The sequence below is a fragment of the Chinchilla lanigera genome, unplaced genomic scaffold (assembly GCF_000276665.1).
Source record: "Chinchilla lanigera isolate Chin_1 unplaced genomic scaffold, ChiLan1.0 scaffold00089, whole genome shotgun sequence".
In the NCBI taxonomy this organism is placed as follows: domain Eukaryota; kingdom Metazoa; phylum Chordata; class Mammalia; order Rodentia; family Chinchillidae; genus Chinchilla; species Chinchilla lanigera.
The window spans coordinates 3,482,495-3,504,614 of record NW_004955490.1 but is presented as its reverse complement, the minus strand read 5'-3'; the positions used below and the strand labels follow the sequence as shown (position 1 = coordinate 3,504,614).

General features: G+C 36.3%; 1 protein-coding gene across 1 annotated transcript in view; it reads left to right on the top strand.

Moving 5' to 3' along the window:
- Positions 1 to 6,825: 6,825 nt before the first annotated feature.
- Positions 6,826 to 22,120, top strand: part of Zcchc16 (zinc finger, CCHC domain containing 16) — a 93,832-nt gene continuing 78,537 nt past the window's right edge. The window contains 1 exon segment of the mRNA XM_013504514.1: positions 6,826 to 7,058. The gene's annotated coding sequence lies outside the window, so the exon portion shown is untranslated.

The window sequence follows — 22,120 nt, the reverse complement described above, 5'->3', positions numbered from 1 at the left end:
GTCCTCACACTGGTCACATTTGCTGCCTATTCTTTCAATAGAATTTTTAATTTCCTGGATTTCTGTTTGGGACTTTTCTATGAATTCCAATTCTTTTTTATCTTAGGCATTCATATTTTATATCTCTTTGTTTAGTTACAGTAGTTTTAGAAATTATTATTAATGTGTCTTCTGTAAACTGATTTATCATTTCTTTCCTTAGGATCATTATCTGCTTATTTATATCTTCTTTGAATTCACTAAACACATTATTGGGGTGTTCCCTTACCTCCACTGCTCTCCTTTTAGATATTTTGGATGTGTTGCTTTTGATTTTCTTCCTCTTTATGCCCCTTGGATTAACATTGGTTTTACTGTTAATTTTTGGAGGCATTTTTTTTGTCTTCTCTTGTCATGTTTCCATTTTTTATCTATTTTCTGTGATGAGGTTTTTCAGGTTTATTATGAGGGGTAGCTTGTTTGCTAGTATGGAGACCTTATTATTTAATGTGTACTTTTCAGAGATATCTTCTGGATATAGCTAACTATTGGCATTTGCCTCTATCCCAGATTCCAACAATCTCCATTTGTTTGGGAGGAGACATGTCAGCTTATTTGGCCCAGGACCCAGTTCTTTGGGGAAGGACTGTATTGTTTATAACTTCCAACTAATGTAGATTTTGGCATATAAGAAATCCAATTGATAGCGGTAACTATGTCTACTATAGTAGTAGAATCAGCAATAACAATAGCATGGAACATAAACTGGATATTGACAAACCCTAAGAACCAATAATTTACTACCCTTAACCATAGAAAAGACATCAATAATTTTGTATGAACAGTAAGACAAACCACATATTGATCTATAGTAAATATCTACTCAGTTGAACAACTTTAACTCCACTATCACCAGAACGGTGAACAATGTTCAGTTGTAGTTAGATATAGTTAACTTATTACCTATAAATTCATAAAGCTTAATGTTTATACTAGCAAGGACAGAAGTTTCAGAGAATGGAAGCATGAACACAGTAACTTTTGAAAAATTAACTGTTGGAATATGAGAAGGTGAAAAAGATTAAATAAAGGATCCTTTAAAACGTTAATTAGTAGTATTAAATTAACATCAAAAACAGCAAAGAAAAAGAGAAAAAAGAAAAAAAATAGAGTAAACTAAAGGAAAAGTAATGGAATAAATGAACAGTGAACAGAAAAGAATAGAAAGAAAAAAGATGACCAAATCAAACAAATAAACAAATTTAGCAATAATAAAAATTAGCAAAAGAAAATAGGAGATAAAACTGCAAACACCACAAAAAAAGAGGAGAAAAATAGGTTAGAAAATGTATTTCCAGGGGCTGGGGATTTAGCTCAGCAGCACAGCGCCTGCCTGGCAAGTGCAAGGTCGTGAGTTCAGTTCCCGGTACAGGAAAAAAAACAAACAAACAAAAAAAAGAAAATGTATTTCCAAGTGAGTCATGTCCTTCCAGGACTTCCAGTGTTTTAAATCCAGCAAGTCACATTACTTGCTGCTCCACTTGATAGCCTGTGGCTTTGGGATGTGGTCACTCTGCTTAAGATGTACCCTGTCTGTAAATCCCACACTGTGGGATTGTTCAGTTCAAGCCAATTTGTTCAAGCCAAGATGCTTCCCTGCTCATGTTGGTATATGGAGGAACAAACAGACTACTGGTCCCCACTGGATGAAGGTGATGAGGCAGGGGCTCAAGTAGACTGCACTCAGTGCCATTACCTTCAGGCCTAGCCATCTCTGGAACCTTACCTCCCACCACAGAATGCAAGTCCTGTGTCCTCACTAGCCTGAACTTCAACTTCTCAGGTGTTTTCAGAGTATCTCCGTGTCTAGCTTCACCATCTCCCTATCATCTGTGCTTCTTTCTCACCTAGTCTTTGTGCTAGTGTAACTTTTCAGTCATAGAGTGAAATTGCAGTATAGGTGTGCTGCAGTTCTGCCCCACATAATTCACTCTTTCCCAAGTGATGCCTGATTAAAATCTCTCTGATAATATGGCAGGGACTGCACTAGATTTCTTTCCAACTCTATCCCGCTATGAAGAAGTCACTCTTGGGGTAAAACTCTACTCTGTTTAGTTTTTAAAAAGTTTCCACCAACTATGGGCTTTTCTTTGGGTTACTTTTGCTGGCCAACCCACTATTTCTCACTGAAGCAGCTAATTCTGGGTTTACTTCCTCTACTGTAGGGAGCTGGTATTATCCTAGATCAGGTCAGTTGTTTGGTAGTCACATCTGCAGCCCTGTGCTAAGGGGGAATCAAGGTGAAAAGCCAGCTAGGAATTACCAGCTTGAACCTCATGCTGGTGGGATTGTCCTTGGACTGACAGGTTTCTATTATATCACTTTCAGAAATATACTTTTTAGTTAAATATAAGAAATGTCTTAGCTGGGTGTGGTGGTGAATACCTGTAATCCCAGCACTCAGGAGGCTGAAGTAAGAGGATCACCATGACTTCGAGGCCAGCCTGAGCTATACATAGTGAGATCCTGTCTCAAAAAAAAAAAAAAAAAAAAAAGAGAAATGTCTCACTTGTTTATAAAGAAACCAATAATGAACAATAACAATAACCAGGACTTGAGTAGGCATGAACAACAAGCTTTATCTTCATTCTTTTCTTGGCCTACAGTAACCCTTGGGAAAACAGTGTAACTTGTCAGGTACTTTCTGTTATAACAATATCTTCATTTTTAACCTTATGACATATTTAGTTAGTAATAAACCCAGCTGCTGTAAATGAAAACTTCTTTTTCACATGTTCTCTTTTTCCCTAACTCAGAAGATAATCTCTCATAAATCCCAATGGTTGTTATACTCCTTTTTCTTCTATAGCTTTATTATTTTGGACTCATGAAAAATAAGCAAGAGTACTATGATTTTGGCTTGGTGTTTCTGGGAGTTTTCTTGTAGGTAACACTGATTGCTCATTGTGGTGTAATCTAAGCTTTTTAATGAAGCACATGTATGGTTTCTCTGAACCCATTTTCCCAACTGCTGTAACACCACTGGATCGAGGCAGGATGAAAAAAATACATTCTCCTCATGACCAGGATTAATGCTCATTTTGAAAGCTACAATTTTTTAAGTGGGAGTAATAGCTTACTAAATCATAATGAAGTTATTGCAGGAATACGGGAAGTCCCAGAGGCTCTTATATACACTTAATGTAGACTAATCATCATAATAACAACTGCAAGAAAGTATATTGGTTATGTAAGCATAATGTTTTAGCTCTTTTTTCACATGAGTCATATACATTAAGCCTTTTCTGTCTGAGCCATGTTCTGTCATCTTTTTTTGTTTTGTTTTTTTGTTTTTTTTTTTGGTTTTTCTCCGGTACCGGGAACTGAGCTCACGACCTTGCGCTTGCCAGGCAGGCACTTTTGCCGCTGAGCTAAATCCCCAGCCCCTGTTCTGTCATCTTTCAGATTTCCTATTTGTACTCACTGATGATTATACTTTTACAAATACAATTCTGCTACAAACCTCTCTCTTTGACATTTTCTTAATATTGGCTGTACACTTAGCCCCTCCATTTCCATTTGATTTAAGCCATGGATTAGAAACACAAAAATATTCTGAAATTCCAGGCTCAAATACTTTTTCCTGTTTTTCGACTCATGTGCTAGATTTTCTTTAAGGACACATCGTCAAAATCTAAATCTACCACACAAGGGATCATATAAACGATATGTTCTTGAGCTGGAATATAGCTTAGTGATCAAGCACTTGCTTAGCTTGCCAGAGACTTCCGCTTCATCCCCAGCATCATAAGCAGGGCATTTTCTTTAGGATTTTAAAAATGTATGCAAATAGAACATAAATAAGGTACTTTGGAAACTCTCAGGTAACACAGACCTTAGTCAACTATTGTTTTTTGTGAATTAACAAAGGAAGGAGATAAGAATAGTGCTGAGAATTCTTTCAAACATAAAACATCCACTCATAGGTTTTGATGGAGACCACATTAAGGTGGCACTGAGCAGACCTTAGAATCAATCAATTGACTTTCTATATTAACTTACGAGTCTGTCTCAGGCCTAAATGACTTGCCTAATGAGCCAGCAGCTGGGACGCAGAAAGAGAACTCTCCATGCCAACATTCATGGTAGAGGCTTAGAGTGGCTTGTGACACTGTGATATCTCTGAAGTCAAGATAATACCACAGCTGAGAACACGGAGTCTCCCTCAGAATTCCAAGGTAATAACTGCCAGTCTTAGAGATAAAACGGTTCTCTCATTAAGCAAAGATTTACTGCTTGGAATGCTTTTGTTCCATTTTTACAAGGCCTTATCCATGTAAGACAAGCACATTCCCACAGAGCCATCTATCAGCCCCTTGATATGAGGAACAAGAAGAATAGGACGGGGAAGAAGGAGAAGGAGAAGGAGAAGAAGGAGAAGAAGTAGAGAAAGAATAAGAAGGTCTTAGCCACAAGAGCCATGACCTTCTTGGACCCACGAATACCATATTACTTTGTCTATTGTCTTTTATGCTTCATCATGCACACTTGTGCAGAAAATCAGGAGACTGGTCAGCTCTATAAAGTTTTATTTTGACTTCTGTTTTTTTTTTATTTGACCAGGTATTTGCCTTTTCTGTTCGTTTTTATTTGAGGTAGCGTTTTGCTATGTAGTTCGGCCAGGCCTTAAACGTTCTTTATAGCCCAAGCTGGCCTAGAACTCAGGTCAATCCTCTTGCCTTAGCCTCCCTCCCGAGTGTTGGGATTACAAGTGTGTGCCATCACACCCGGCTGCCCTTTCTGTTGTTTTTCCATCATCTTGCTATATTACTATGCCTCCTTTCTCTCCTTTATGCTTTCTAAATTCATTTCAATATTTATCTTTGGACTTTTCTTCAGAAGAATATTATGGCAAGTGAATTCGTGATTCCAGTTCTCTCTTAAATTTTGTGACATCTTTCATACTCTATCTTATTAAAAAAGTTGCAGAAATATTTCATTAAACCTGATAGGTACAATGAATCATTTAAAGTAGTTATGAAACACAATTCATAATACTGTGTCTTATTCCAACGTCCCTGGAGGCAGAGTATTCTCTCTGTTGTAGAAGAAAAAAAGGAAAAAAATCCTTAGTTCTTTTAAATCAAATCAACTTTAAGCAAATGAGCACATAAAAAGGAAAGAAAACTTTCTCAACACCTAACACATACACAGTCTTACATAAAAACTTACCCCAAAATTTGTCTGAGAGCTTATTTTCGCAATTATACAGTTCTCTCCTTCTCTTAGGGAGAAAATTCCTCCCCACATAAGTTGCTACTCCAATTGAAAGAAAGACACAGTGTATGCTGACACACATGCATACATATATACATAATTAGCAGGAGTTTTAGTTTATAGCACTAGTGATAGTCAACTACATATCTTTCTACTCCTATTCTTGTCCAGGAAAAACAAAAAAAGTATGATTCCAGCTATTATAGAGCTTTCATGTAATGAAGATACTAATAAGGTAGTTAATATACTAATAAGATCAGCTGTAGCTGTACTATGCACTAAAAAGAAAAGAGGTAAACATGCTAGAAACTTGGCAGAAGTAGAGGGCCACCACATAGTGAATGGTTCAAGAAGTCTCTCTGATGATACAGAGTCACTGAGCACTGAGCGTTAAAAAGCCATATGAAGCTCTAAAGAAAATCTATTTTCAGGCCAAGAGAGCAACAGCCCCAGTATAGATAAACAGAGAGGTAAGTGTAGCTGGAGCAGGATAAACAAGGGAGAAAATAGAACTAAGTGGGATCACAGATGTAGACAGAAGAAGGTTCTGTGGAGGAAAGTTTTAGATAAGCTTCATTATTATAATAAATATAGCTTGTGGGTCCATGCAGACTAGAGTTACTTTTATAGCACAGTCCCAAGTAGGTTCTTCCTGATCCTTCCCCACATCTAGAGTTACTGACCATCCTAATTTGGACATCCTGTATTGTCTTAGTTTTACCATTGAAAGTCCATGTCCTAGGAAATCTCTCATTCCTGAACAAATCAACATGGTTATTCATCCTGTCATTTCCTAAGTCCTTTGTCTGAAGGGTCTAAAATGCACAAATACCATTCCAAGGTCTGAATTGTATCTTTTTCAAGGTTTCATGATGGAAACACAAAGTGTGCTCTGTGACCCAATTGAACTCCTTTCTTTCATTTCCTCTTTTTCCTTCTTTCATTTCAATCCTGTTCTTATTATGTTCTGCAGGAAAAGACACAGTTATCTGCTCGAGAAGGGGTGGAGGTGGGAGAGAAGTGAGTTTAAGGCTTATGCAAACATGATCTCTGAAGTAGTCTTAGCGACAGGAACACTCAGAAGTAAATGAAAAGGAGTAAGAGGCATGCAAATTGGCAGCAGAGGCTCAGTGGATGCCAGGCAGCATGACTTGGAAGTATATCAGCCCTGTAAGGTTCTGTGACCCATCCTATCAGCAGGGAAAATAAGAAATACATCATAATTTCTGCCTATTACGTGCTGGGAGGGCCTCCAGGGTAGAGTACAATCGGTCTTGTAATTGAGGCTGAAAGGATTACCATTTTTAAATCAAGGACAAGAGGGATGTGCATTGTGAAATGAGGAGGTCATCTGTGAGATAAACTCCCTTTTTATTGTGGTATAATCTCTAAGAGTCCATACTAGTTTGTCAGTGATCACAGATCTAGGGAGCCTTATTGTATTCATATTTAGTAGAGATGGACCAATCAGCAGCAAGGTCTTGATTTTTTTCATACAAACTGTAACTATTTGGAAGATAAAAGCAAGAAACAGAAGTTGAATCACAGCTTCTCTGCAAAAATGGACACTTTCTCTCTGCTCAATTGCATTTTGTGAAATGCCCTTTAGTTGAAGATGCTCTTATTTTTGCTGCTGCATTTTTTAAATGAAAGCTCATTATCTGAAGGACCATTAACCTTCAGCACCATTGACATAAATATGATACATTCTCTATATTAAATACAAAGTGTTCAGCAGCTCAAGGACTGACCCATCAGCACGACATTCAAGAGATGACCACAGTGAGATACTCAGGCATAAGGTGAGTCAGAGGCAATGGGGGGCTTTTGGGGGGAAATGCATAAGGGTGGATGGAGAGCAAAATCGTTTCTGGTTACTAAAAGGTTTTACTTTAATCATTATAGAGCATAAGCATTTGTTGTTTTAGAAACATTAGTTTTAACCCATGTGTCCCTTTTATTCAGTGTCATGGACGTCACAGGCAGGCAGTCAATCAGAAGTGCAATTGAATGGAGCAGAAAGAACATGTGTAACAGAAATCCACTTTATCCAATATCTGCAAAAATAATTTGGCAGAAGTTCTAAATTCCTAACAAAGAAGAAAATATTACTACCCTGGCATTCGCTTCTGTAGTTTTCCTAATCCAAGAATTCAATTTCAGTGAGATCATGGAAGCCATTGCGTAGGCCATTGTGTTGTTTGGAAAGTGCCCTCTCCACACTTCTCACCTCTAGGTCTTATTCCAACACACAAAGTTTGCCTGAAATTGTGATATCCCAGATTTATTTCTCTGGCTGAAGGCATTAAAGTTTCTGGAAGTGACTGTTTATACGTGATGGTTTTGCAAATTGTAAGCTCAGTTTAATTGTTCAATTGTGTATGGATATTTTGCACCACTTAGTAACTGAGAAATGGCTTTTCCTAGAATATTTCCCTGAGATCTAGCAAATGAAGAAGGACCTTTTAAAATGAGGTAGTTACTGTGAGAATACAAAAGGTAAAGAACAGTCTCAGAGCATGGAACGCTGCTGGGAAGAACAGGAGCAATGACATAGCTTCTGTGAGTGTGCTAGAGGGCTAGAGGTTGAGAAGCAGTAGAGAGCAGAAAATAATGCTGAGAAGTAAGAACAAAATGAAGGAAAATAAATAATGAAATAACTCAGGTGAGTAAAAGAAAATATAACTTTAAAGTAATCTATACTTTCTACTGATATGGACTACTATCGTAATGCCTTGTGTACTTCATGACATAGAATATTTTTGATGTCAAATAATTGTTGATATTAATTAAATTTAACAAAAATGCATTATACACAATACATTGTGTGAGGTGCAGGTATCCAAAGGTGAGAGAGCTTCTTATGGAGCTTAAATCTTGGCAAAGTTTATTTGTAGTTATAACCCGGATCTTAGAATATAAGATGATGAGTAGCTAGTTCTACAAAGAAGCATCAAGCAAGTGACTAATCCAGCCTTGGGTAAGGTCATGAAAAGCTTCCTAGAGGAGAATACTTTCATGATAATACAAGAAGAACCTATAGCAGTATGGTAAAGGGATGTGAAGGGGATGGGAAGAGAATTCTAGGCAGAGGAAACACCATACACAAAAGTCCAAGAGGCAAAAGAGATGTTGGCACTTTCCGGGAACTTAAAAGAAAAGCCTGGTTGGGGCAGTGTGAGGCAGAGTGAAGTGGAGGGCTGGAATGTGCAGAGGCCATGTCAGCTTATGCCAACCCTGTAATAGAATCCTAGAAGGCACATTCTGACAATTGCAAACAGGGCATGTGTTCTCAGGTTTGGGGGTAGCAGAAAGTTCTCAGGTAGCTGTTTTTCCAGCAGCTTCTCTGATGTACAACATAGCTGAAAAGGAATGAAGGACTGTTATGAGTCAAAATATTTGCTATGTGCCCTAACACCCTTACTCTTTACACTGGAAGAAAATTCCTCCATTCTCAACCTATGCAATATAGTTTATCCTGGATACAGTTCTAACAATTACTGAAGTCCTTTCCCTGTGTATAGCAGGTTAGAAAAAGTAACATAGAAAAGGAACAGAGCATGGTGCCCCACTCCTATTGCAAGATTATCATTGTCAATCACATTGGTAGCCTCAAGAAACAACATATGAATGGAAACTGATAACTAAAGTGACTCAGGAATAGAAAAATCTCAGCTGTCTCGGACTTTTGAGTTCTAGGGAAAATAAAAATACTTACTCTGGTATTTCTTAAAGGCATAATTACACGAAAGCACCGTACTGTGTTTAATGATGACACTAAATCATCAAGAAAAATATGTAAATTACAGTGGATATATTCTGTTGAAGTAAACATAGGCTTCTCTCACAAATTTTTCATTCACGTGCTTTTAATTTTAAATTGAAGTGGCATATCATAGGAAAAAACACACTGAAACTTAAAAATTTCAAAGTTTCTTTCACTGATAGTTTTATTCATCAGATATGAATTAAGCACTCTGCTATGTGCCAGGAACTGAAAATTGAAGAGTAAATAAAAAAAAGTATCTTTCATCTTAGAGATCAACTGCTATTGAGAAAAGTAGGGTATTAAGAAACCAAATAAGATGGTCACCTAACCTGAGTATGCATATTCAAGGAAGGCTTCATACAGAGTATGTATCTAAGCTAGTAAGTTCACCAGACAGAAAGAAGCAGTGGTAAACAGATTTATTCAAAGGGCGTACCATGTATTAAAGAGTCAAAATGAAAAAGAATATGACATATTTAGGGAAATGCAAGTACTTTGCTGAGAATGGAAAGATAAGCAAATGATAGATCTAGGTTAATATGTTCAATGTTTTTGATGGAATAAGAAGCCATCTAATAATACTGTTAAGTTACTGAGTAACATGACTCGTTTAAAATTGAAAACATTTACTCTAAGTACTGTATGAACAATAGATTGGAGGAAGCAGAGCGAGATAAGAAGTATGGTTGGGTGGCTGTTCTAGTGATCCAGGTCCAAGAAAATGACACCCTCCGTGAAATTGGCAGTGGTGCTGGAAGGTAGATTTGGAAAATGGAGGACTTGGCATAGATACAACATTGTGAATGTCTAGTGAGATACAGAGAGGAGTGAAAGTTATGTGTAATCTCCTGCCACAGGCAACAGGGCAGATGCTTATTTTGGGACCAAATATCACAGACAAACAATTTAAAAGGAAGAAACTTTTATTTTGGGTCACAGTTTAAAGGGTTTCTGTCTGGGGTCATTTGGTTCCATTGTTTCTGGGCCTGTGGAGAGGTGAAGAATCACAGAGAAAAGTGTGTGGCAAAGAAAAGCTACTCACGACATGGCAGCTAGGAAGAAGTGAAGGAGAGATGAGAAGGGAATAATGACAAGGTATGCCTTTCAAGAGTACAGCCCATAAGGCCTACTTCTTCCAAGTGACCCCCTACCCCTGATAGCCTTTTCAATTATGAATTCATCATTGATGAGGTAACAACCTCATCTAGGCCCCACCTCTGAACATTGTGGCATTAGGGATCAGGCCCTCAATACCAGAGTCTTTGGGACACACTACATATTTCAACCATAACAATGGTTCTTGGTAGAGTAAACTTCTCCCTCTACCCTCATCCTGAGGATATTTGCCAGTATTTTGAGAGATTTTCATTGTTGCAGCTGAGGAAAGGGGGGATTAGTGGCATCTAGTAGTTATAGGCTTGGGATGGTGCTAAACATGCTGTAATGAACAGGAAGCCCTTTCCCCTCAACAAATAATTATTTGCTCTGAAGTGTTAATAGTATGAATTTTATGAAACCTTGGACTAAATCATCTGAAAGATTTAGACCAAATAAACCCAGAGATGTCTTCAAATTAATGAGTTTATAGGAAAGAGTAGTTATTTACATATTGACCCTTAGTGGATAAGATTTAATGACATAAAAGCATCTCTTTTGTTTACCAACTGAATGAACAAAGCATTACTAAAATTGAATCATTGATATTAATGAGGCTGTGATTTATGCAATATCAATAACCTAAACCAATTTTCCAGATTATTGGGAGTCAATTGCGTGATCTACGTTCTTGGAGTATGTGTGTACATGACACAGAGTGTGTGATTGCAAACTTACTCTGATCATCCAGAGGCCCTTGTACTCCTCTTATCCATGTTTTTATTTGTTTCTTTACACACCCACGTGTATTCTTGGGAAGCAGGAGTAGAAAAAAGTCATACGAGTTGGTGGCAGCTTCTGAATGAGCTGTCTACATCCGGCAATCATCATTGTACCAGAAGCCTTATTTGTACAGTTTTAGACACCATGTTGGGAACACAGACAGAGAATCCCAGATTATCCACTCTGGATTGAGATATTTTACATTATTTTGGCTTTAGGATGTCACTTAAATTTGATTGAAAGTACTTCTATCCAATTTTGTATGAGACATCCTTCCTGAAGTTGTGCCTCTCATTCTGAGGCTGGGACTCTCTAGGGGCTGACCAATAAATATGTAATTAAAACACAGGCAATCTATGTTAGAGTTTGGAGATTTCACTCAACGTTGTGGAGAGTGGAATCCTTATCTCAGATCTACAATGTACATAGATATTCAAGAAATAAGTGCTTGTTGAATGAATGAATGAGGTCCCCAGCTTTAGGGAGGCGAAACAGAGCTCTTGGATTCTTTGGGAAGGAAATTGAGGAAGACAAATCTAATCTTTCTTAGCAGATGTGTTGGTTAATTTTCTGTACTGTGACAAATATCTGAGATAATCACCTTATAAAGAGAATAGATTTACTTTGGCTCACAGGTTTAGAAACACCTGTTCCTAATCAATTTTCTCCATTGCTTTCGGGCTTGTGGTGAGGCAGTATAAAATAGCTGTGAGTGCACAGCAAAGTAAAGCTATTCATTTCATGGCTGGAATGAAAAAAGTTAGAGTGAAAAGGTTGGGGTCCCACTATCTCCTTCAAGGAATATGCTCCCAATGACAAGTGACTGGAAGACCACGTAATAGGTCCCACCTCTTAGCTTCCACCACTTTTCAGTAGTATCAAGATGGGGACTAAGCTGTTACCATGCAGGCTTTGGGCCCACTTACATTCTAAACTGTAGTAGCAGATATTTAGGTACCTACTATGTAGCAACAGTGTGCAAAATACATAGGGGTTCTATGCTGAACAAATATGACTTAAGCTTTAATTGCATTCCTCTAGGGAGAAGTTAAAAGACCTCCTAGGAGCCTATGGAGTGATAATATTGGTCAAAACCAGCATGGTAGCAATTGATGTAATAAGAAATGCATACATTCTGGATACATTTTTAGAGCAGAACCAATAAGATTTCTTGATGGATTGAATGATTATAAGAGGAAATGTGTCAAAGATGCCCTTAAAGTTTTGAATCTGAGCCATAAGCATGGAATTGCTAGTCATTGAGATGATGAATGCTGTAGGTGGGTTGGTGGTTCAATTCTGAACATAGTGAGTCTGAGATATATAGTAAACTTCCAAGTTGGGGCCGGGGATATAGCTCAGCAGCATACGTGCCTCCCTGCCAAGCACAAGGTCCTGAGTTTGATTCCCCGTACCAAAAAAAAGCCAAACAACAACAACAACAAACTTCCAAGTGAAGATGTCCAAAACTCATTTGATTGAATGAGTGGTGTTTGGAGAAAGATGTGGGATAAATATATGGAAGTCACGAGACTACATGACACCATAAAGGAAGGGTACAAAGAGAAAAGAACTAAGAACTCAACCTTGGGGCCCTTTGCATTAATAGGGCATTGTTGTTTGTCCAGAGGTGAACCTTATCTGTGTGCTTTTTGTGGGGTAAGAATAGCAGCAGCCAGCCCTCCCACAGCAACTCCCTGAATGGGCCTCTGTCTTTAACACTAGCACTCTGCACTATGTCCCATTGTGCATTCTTCTCACAGCAATAACAGCTAAATCTTCCATGTGATAGTTAAACCTTAAGAGGTTACTTGGTTATAAATATTTATCTTTTCCTCCAGGCTAACACAATGATTATTAATCCCAGCCAAATAAGAATGGCGAGGAGCTACTTTTCTCTGCATAATTCATATGCAAATGTTTTGAAAGCAGTTTGAAATGCAAACTGCCACCTGTCAGTTTGCTTTTTGCAAGGGAAAGGGAAGCATCATTGTTCCTGGATTCTGAGAACAAGCACTGGCATTGCTCCATGTATCTTCAACTTATTGTTTGCAAGCTGAAAACCTCATTGGTATTTAATGTAGAAAATCCACACTCGAAGCTGTTACACAGTATTTAATATCATTGCAAGGAATTTTTCTCTTGCTTTTAGGACACCTTCCCTTTTCTCTAGTCCTTTTGGGCTGTGAACACAGAGGTGGAGACACCAATTTTTAAATGTGGAGGTGCTAAAGACAAACAGCAAGTACAGGGGCCAAAAAATTACTCTAAGGTCCCCATGTTCCCTGCTCTGCCTCCCAGATAGGACTGTACCCAGAATTATTCCTAATTAATTTCAAACTTTCTGGGCATACTTCACATTGTTTCTGAGTCTACAGGGTCTGAGTTATTCACTCTTGGTTTCTGAGTATATAACTCTGTTTACAGTGTTAATTCACATAACTGGTATCTTAGTGGAGATTCACATATGCTTTCTAAAACAACAGTTTTCAGGGGCTGGGGATTTAGCTCAGCTGCAAAGCGCCTGCCTGGCAACGCAAGGTCGTGAGTTCGGTTCCCAGTACTGGAGAAAAAATAAAAAAATAAAAAAAAAATAAAACAACAGTTTTCAGGCTGAAATGTACACATTATTCTGTGTACATGAAAATTTTCTAAAGGACATGCCAAAGTAGTTTTAGGAAAATCAAACCTTACATTCTCAATTGTCTAAAATGCTCTTCCTAAAATAAACTGTAGCTGGATTCTCATGCCAGTTCTCCTTTTGCACCCCTCTTTTTCACCTTTCAACTGCCTTATAAAACAAATACACAACCCTCACCTACCCCAAATCTGAGTGAAATGTCCATGTTCTGACTATTGTTATGGGACTTAATATCCTAGTAAAAATAACATAAAGAACACTGGTAAAATATGCCTTTTAAAAAAGTTCTGCATTTATTTCTGTTCTAATATCTTGTCTTTATCTTGACGCTAATTTCCACAAAGCACATTAAAATGAAGACTTATACTCAGAACATGTACTTATATAGAAATGGAAAAATATTTTCAACCTGTGGAATCTACTGTGTAATGATTTCAACTTTAGAATATCAACTTTATTTTATTAGTTTCGTTCCTGCCTCTCAGATATGTTCTATGTATGTGACATTTTTTCTAAACAAGAAATGAAATTTATCTATGTGCAATAATTTTCAGGTGTCCATCACTCTGTTCATCTGCCACATTATGAAATGTCATTTTGTACCATCTACATTACAAATTAAAATCCGGCATGAAATATTTAGATCATAATTCAAAGCCTGTGAGGAAAATCATAATATGCACATTTTTAGTTTTATGTTTTTTCATTTAAAATAAACCTATTTTTAAGCAATACATTAAAATAAACAGCTGCACATTTATGGGATTACATGATGCTTTTATACATGTATACCTTGTATAACATTAAACATTGTATACATTAAACATTGTATAAAACAATTAAAATATTAAAATAAACAGCTGCACATTTATGGGATTACATGATGCTTTTATACATGTATACATTGTATAATGTTTAAATCAAGGTAAACATCTCAAACGTTTATCATTACTTTATGGTGAAAATTTTCAGTATGCAGTATTTTCTAGCTTTTTGAAATGTATTGTTCATTAGTATTTGTACTCACCCTTCTGTACACAACAGGACTCTTCTGTTATCTAATTGTAACTTAATACCCATTGATTAATCGTTCCCTATCCTCCTCTTCCTCCTATTCTTCAACCACTTTTAGCCTCTACACTACTCTGAACTTCTATGAAATCATCTTTTATAGACTCTGCATAGAAGTAAGGTCATGTGGTACTTGACTTTCCATGCTCGCCTTATTTCACTTAACATAATAATCTCTAGTTATGTCCAGGTTGTTGCATAGGGCAGAATTTCATTCTTTTTTATTGCTCAATACTCTTCCATTGTGTTTAAGTACAACATTTCTTTTCTTTTTACCATTTGATAGATGCTTATGTCATATCCATTTCTTCATCAGTGTGAATAGTGGCATAATAAAAATGGGCCTCAGATGCCTTTTAGACCTGATAATTTTTATTTCTTGTGTTTATATATGCAATAGTGGGACTCCTAGATCAGAGAACAGTTTTCATTTAATTTTTGAGGCACCACCATACGATATTCGATAACAGCTATACTAGTTTACATTTTTCCCAAAGGTTCTCTTTGCCAGGACTTATTATTCTTTTTATTCTTTTTCTGTAATCATTCTTACAGGGATGAGAAAATATCTAATTGTGGTTCTGATTTACACTTTCATGATGACTAGCGGTGTTGAATATTTTTTTCATGTACCTTTTAAACACTTATATGCCTTCTTACAGAAAGATCTATTTGGTTCTACTGTCCACTTTTTGAAAGACATTTTTGCTATTGAGATTTTTGAATCCATTACATATTCTAGGTATTAATCCCTTGTCAAATGTTCAGTTTACATATATTTTCTCCCATTCTCTAGGTTGTCTGTTCACTGTGTTGTTTTCTTTGATATACAGAATGTTTTTAGTTTGATGAAATCCCATTTGTCTATTTTTGTTTTTGTTTGCTATGTTTAGATGTTTCATTTAAAAACCCTTGCCCAAGGGCCTGAAGAATTTGCCCTATGCTTTCTTCTAGTAACTTCCTTGTTTTAAGTCTTATATATAATGTTTTTTTATTTTATGGAAAAAGATACAACAAAATTTCATAACAAAGTAATTTAGGAGAATAATAATAATTAATAAACTGCAAATTGTTATCTTTAAATTAGTTAATCAGAATACAAGATATTGGCATAAAACTTCTCCAAATGATATTAGCACAAACCATTCTTTCCAATGAGCTAAGAGACACTAATAGTATGCGTGACTTGCATTTTTTCCTTTTCCTTTCCCTCCTTTCCCCTGTTCACCATCCCAGTTCCTTTTTCCTTTTGAACAATTTCTTCCCACTTCACAATGTCTATTGTACATTTTAGACCTTATTTAGTCTTTCAGTTCTTCACAACAGAGACAATATGATGTTCACACATGTGAGTCTGATTTATTTCACTTATGAATATGGTCTCAAATTGCAGCCATTTACCTATAAATGTCTCAAGTTTATCCTTCTTTATGGGTGAGTAGTATTCCATTGCATACAAAAAACTTTTTTCTCCATTTCTCAGTTGATTGGCATTTGGGTTATTCCTAAGATATATCTATTGGAAATTCTGCTGCTATAAACATGGGTACACATATGTGGCTGTGGTATGATGATTTTAATTCTTCTAGGAAGATACCCAGAAGGGGACCAGCTAGGTAGAATGGGATCTCTAACCTTAGCTTTTTGAGGAATCTCCATAGTGATTTCCACAGTGGTTGCACCAGTGTGCACTCCCACCTACAGTGGAGAAGTGTTCCTTTTTACCCACAGCCCCTGCAGAATTTGGTAATGGTAGATATCTTGATGATAGCCATTCTTTCTGGAGTGAGATGGAATCTCAGTGTTGTTTTAATTTGCATCTCTGAAATGATCAATGATATTGAACTTTTTTTCATACATTTATATGCCATTTGTATTCATTGAGAGTACGTATTCATATCAGAGGCCCATTTTTGGATTGGGTCTTTCAGTTTGGTTGGGTCTGATTTTTCAGATTCTTTGTATGTTCCAAATAGAAGTCCTCTGTCTCAGGGACAATTGGCTAGAGCTTTTTTTGCACTCTGTGAATTGACTTTTCACTCTATTGGTGATTTGTTTCAACGTGCAAAAGTTTTTTAGTAAGATGAGATCCCAGTTGTTCATTCCTTGGAGTATTTTCTGTGCAGTCTAGGTTTTGTTCATGAACTCTCTGCCTACCCCTATGTCTTCAAGATTTCTACCTACTTTCTCTTAGATTTATTTTTTCTGTTTTAATATTTAGATCTTTTATCATTTTGACTTTAGTTTAGTGCATAATGATAGGCATGGGTCTAGTTTTAGTCTTTGGCATATAGAGAGACAGTTTTTTCAGAACAATTTATTGAAGAGGCTGTCTTTCTTCCAGTGAACATGTTCGGCCCCTTTGTTAAAGATAAGGTAACTGAGTGTGTGTGCACATGTGTTGCATCTTCCAATCTGTTCCACTGATCCTCAGGTAATGCTCCTCAAATTCTTTGATAAAATTGAAAGGCAATCAGTACTCCCTTAATCATTAGTGGAGGCAAGTTTTACCCTGATTGCAAAATCAGAGAAGGACCCAACCAAAAAAAGTAAAATACATGCCAAGCATCCTAGTGAACATAAATGCAAATTTCCTCATTAAGATACTAGCAAACAAAATGCAATAAATCATCAAAAAGATTACATACCATGACTAAGTCCAATTCATCCCAGGGACACAGAATGGTTCAATATATGCAAATCAGTAAGTGTAATACACCATTTCAACAAAGCCAAAGACAAAAATTACATGATCATCTCAATAGATGTACAAAAAGCTTTTGATAATGTCCAACACTCATTCATGATAAAAAACCTACAGAAACTGGAATAGAAGGTCTTCACCTCAATCTGATAAGAGCCAACTATGACAAACCAACAGCTAAGATGATACTAAATGAACAAAAGAGCAAGCTTTCACTCTAAAATCAGGAACAAGATAAGAGTGACCACTAGGAACACACCTATTTAATGTAGCTCTGGAAACATTAGCCAGAGAAATTAGACAACAAAGAAATATAAAAGTAATAAGTATAGGAGAAGAATAATTTTATCATTATTTGCAGATGACATGATACTTTACTTAGAAGACCCCAAAACTCCACCAAAAGAATTTACTATTTAATAACCAAATTCACTTGTGTAGCTGGATACATAGTCAACATTGAAATATGAGTAGCATTCTTATATACAAATGACAATTTTGCTGAGAGAGAAATTAGGGATAGCACACTCTTCACAATAGCATTCAAAAAGTGAAATGCTTAGGAATCAAACAAAGGAAGTAAATTTGTATACATTGAAAATTGCAGTACTTTGAAAATGGAGATTGAAGAGGATATCACAAAATGAAGAAATATCCCTTGCTGATGAAGAGGAAGAAACAACATAGTAAAAATGGCCACAACCCCCAAAGTTTTGTATAGATTTAATGCAATCCCAATCAAAATACCACTAGTATACCTAACAGAACTCGAGAAAACATTGCTAAAATTCATTTGGAAACAGAAGAGAACTAAAATACAAAGGCAATCCTGGGCAACAAAGGCAAGACAGGAGGCATCACAATCCCTGAATTGAAAATATACATCGAAGGTACTGTGATAAAATCAATATGGTTGTTGGCTCTAAGGTAGGAATGACATGCAGAAGGGCCTGGTGGAGGAAAGCTTTTCAACCTATTGCATCCAGGAAACAGAGAGATGGAGCCAGGCACAAAAACATAACTTGCCCACTTGCACCACCAGCAAACAACTTTGTTTGATCTGGTCTCACCTCACAGGACATTCAGCTATGAACTCTTCAGTGGATTAATTCACTGACGAGTATAGTGCCCCTGTGATCCAAATGACCCACCTCTGAACAGTGAGATTTTGGGGTCATGTTTTAGATCTAAATCACTGCAAGGGTCTCGTTTAACTATTCTGAATGTTAATATCCAATTTTCTGAGGACTATTTATTTAAAAGAATGTTATTCTTCAATGTGTGTTCTTGGTATTTTTGTTGAAAATCTTGTATATATGTGTGGTTTTCTTCTAGATTCTTTATTCTGTTTCATTTGTGTATGTGCCTGTTTTTATGCTAATATAATGCTGCTTTGATTACTTAACATTTGCAGTATATTTTGAGGGCAAGTATTATAATGCCTTCTGCTTTGTTCTTTTGCTCTAGATGGCATTGGTTATTAGGTATGTGTGTATGTGCATATATGTATATTTACATATAAATTTCAGAATTTTTCTAGTTCTGGGAAGAATGTCATTGATATTTTTACAGATTTTGAATTCAACTTGTATGTCACTTTGGGTAGTATGGACATTTTAACAATATTGATTCTTCCAATCTGTGAACATGAATATTGCCACAATTTCAACATCTTATTCAACTAATTTTATCAATGTTTTACAACTTTCACTGTGGAGAGCTTTCATTATTTTTTGTTACCTTTATTCCTAGGTATTTTTATAGTTATTGTAAATGGGATTACTTCCTTGATTTTTGTCTCACAGAATTTCATATTAACGTATAGCTGTGTTACTGAGTTTTCCGTGGTAATTTTGTATCCTTCAACCTTGTTGTTTTATTAGTTCTAAGGATGTTTGGTGAGTCTTTGGCCCTTTCCAAGAGATTGGCTTTTTTTCCAGTTTGGGTGCCATTTATTTATTTCTCTTACCTAATTACTTTAGCAAGGACTTCCAGCACTATATGGAATAAAATTCTTGAAAATAGACATTCAAATTGGAAAAAATTAAAGTGGTTTTCTAATTCTCTGATTTTGTCTCATTTTAGTTGTATAGACAAGATGCCCCTAATTGAAAGAGTTACATATACAACCAGTATGGTTTTAATTTTTATATGTAAATTGCTGCTACTGAAGTATAATATACATATAGAAAAGTATGCAAAAAATGAATGCACAACTTTATATACCATAACAAACAAACCCATATAAATAGTCAAAAATTTAAAAAATTTTCGAGACTTCTGAAATCCCATTGAGCTTTTCACTTACAATATCATTTTTCTCCTCCATAGTAACCACTCTCCAGACTTAGAACAGCAAAGATTTATCTTATTTCTTACTTTTCTACTTCTGTACTTGTGTTCTTTTGCTCAACATTATATTTGCAAGATTCATGTTTATTGTTCAGTGTAGTAGAATATGCTTAACTTAATTTTTATTATAATATTCTATTGTATGGCTTTCTCAGTTTATTAATAATTTCTATTATTGATTAACATCAAGGTTATTTTCAGGTTGGGACTATTACATTCTTGCTATTCATGTGTTTTGAAGGTAAGAGTATTTTTCTTCTTCATTTTGAGTATTTTTCTTGTAATTATGTCTGCGAAACACTAGATTTTTGGTTGGCCTTGAAGGTAAATAAAAATTATTAATATGATATGTGTGTGTACCAATTATACAAGATGAATGTAATTATTATGAATCACCATATATACCAACCCAAAAATATAAAAAACATTAGGAAAGTGATTTGCATTTATACTAAAAACAAAAAAGTGTTTCTATATAGTGAAATTCTTTAAAAATACTCATCACCAGTAGTCATAGGAGTTAAAAAAATAGCTAAAGGCCAGACCCAAAATTCAGTTACATGTATAGCAGTGCTCCATATCATGTTGATTTCTATCACAGAAAGTATTTTATGTCAAATTTGGAGTCTTCTTTATAAAGAAGTTACAGAACTTGTTATGGCAACTACGAGGTCATAAGCATTGAAAAGTCCTTGAAATTCCCAGTTTACCTGAAACTCGTTGGTCCTGTGTTTTGGCTCACTCTTTATTCCAGATTAACATCCCTCCTTTGATTGAAGATGATGATCAAGAATCTCGGCCTTGCAAAAAGTGTGTGATTTCTTTATGATCTACTCTTATCTTTTCTTCTGGCCACAAGATCCAAAAATAGGACCAAATAGGACCAAATGACCAAGAACAAAACAGGACCAAATTCAGCATATACTGAATTGATAAGAAAGAAAAATGACTATGACTTAAAAAGCTAAGACTTAGTAAATAGATGCTGGTTGGAGCTGGGAGAACATATGTGAGACTAAATCATGAGAGTGCTAAATCAAGGTCGAAAGGTGTGGCAGTTAAACTTAATGCTCAGGGCCGGGGATATAGCTCAGCTTCATAAGCACCTACCTTGCATGCGAAAGGTCCTGAGTTCGATTCCTGGTACCAAAAAAAAAAAAAAAAAAACTTAATTGTTAATTTAATTAGCATAGGAGCCACCTAGAGAATTAGCAAGGTACACATCTGTGTGTACATGGGTGTGTCATGGAGATGTGGGCAAGTTGTTGAAAATGCAATTAGAAAACTAGATTCACTGATATTCACAAAGAGATGTTCCTGACACAACAGGGACCAGATGGTGCTACTTTGCCATTACAAACAAATAATGGATAATAGAACATAACATCCCTAGGAAAAAATGGATAGCCAAAAATATTTTTGCTCCATTTAATCGTGATATATGATCCTTTTAATATGCTGTTGAATTTGGTTTCCTAGTTGCTGTAGTTTGAATTAAGACTGTTCCTCAAAAGCCTGTTGCATTAATTGGTGGGATTTTTGGAAGGTCACTGAATCTTGGAAATGATACAGCTGACATGCTATTAGGAGGTAGGACCTGGTTGGGTGAGGTAAATCAATGGGGGTGTGACCTAGCAGGATATATCTCTCTTCTTGACTCCTTGCTTCTGTCTTTGCTTCCTGGTCACCATGTCATGAGCAGCTTTCCTACACTGTGCCCCTCACCATGCCATTTTTATCCAGGAGATAGCCCACTATAGACTATAACTGTATGTAAGAAACTTCTCCCCCTTTATGTTGTAGGTAATGGGTATTCATCCCAGTGATAAGAAAGTAACTACAACACATCCTGGTAGTAGGAGTGGGATTGTTGATATTATTATACCTAACTATGTGCTTTAGAGGATTTTGGAACTAGTTCACAGGAAGAGTTTGGAAGTTTAGCCATGCTGGTTAGAGAACCCCTAGAGTCCTGTAAGCTTGATGGGAGATTCTTGGTAGAACTCAGAAGACCAGAGTGTTGATGGAAACACAGAGTAAAGTACAGGTTCAGGAAGTTTCATTTGGAAGCAAGATATATATTGGCTGTTGGATTTGAAACTATGTGTGCTATGCTTTGGCAGAAAATTTGTCTACATTTTCTTCAACTCCTAAGACTTTGTAGAAGATTGAGATTAAGGGCACTGAACTAATTCATCTAGTGGAGGAAATTTCCAGGCATCCCAATGCTGAGGATTTGGCATGGGTACTACTGGTAGCTTTTAACCATGGACAAAAACAAACATATTTTCCTTTAAATTGTAGGTGTTGGGTATTGTATTCTAGTGAAGAGAAAGTAACTAAAACACTAGTATTTTGTTGAGAATTTTTTTTTCATCCATGTTCCTCATAAATATTGGCCCATAATATTTTCTTTTAGAGTTCTTACCTGGTTCGGGTACTAGGGTAA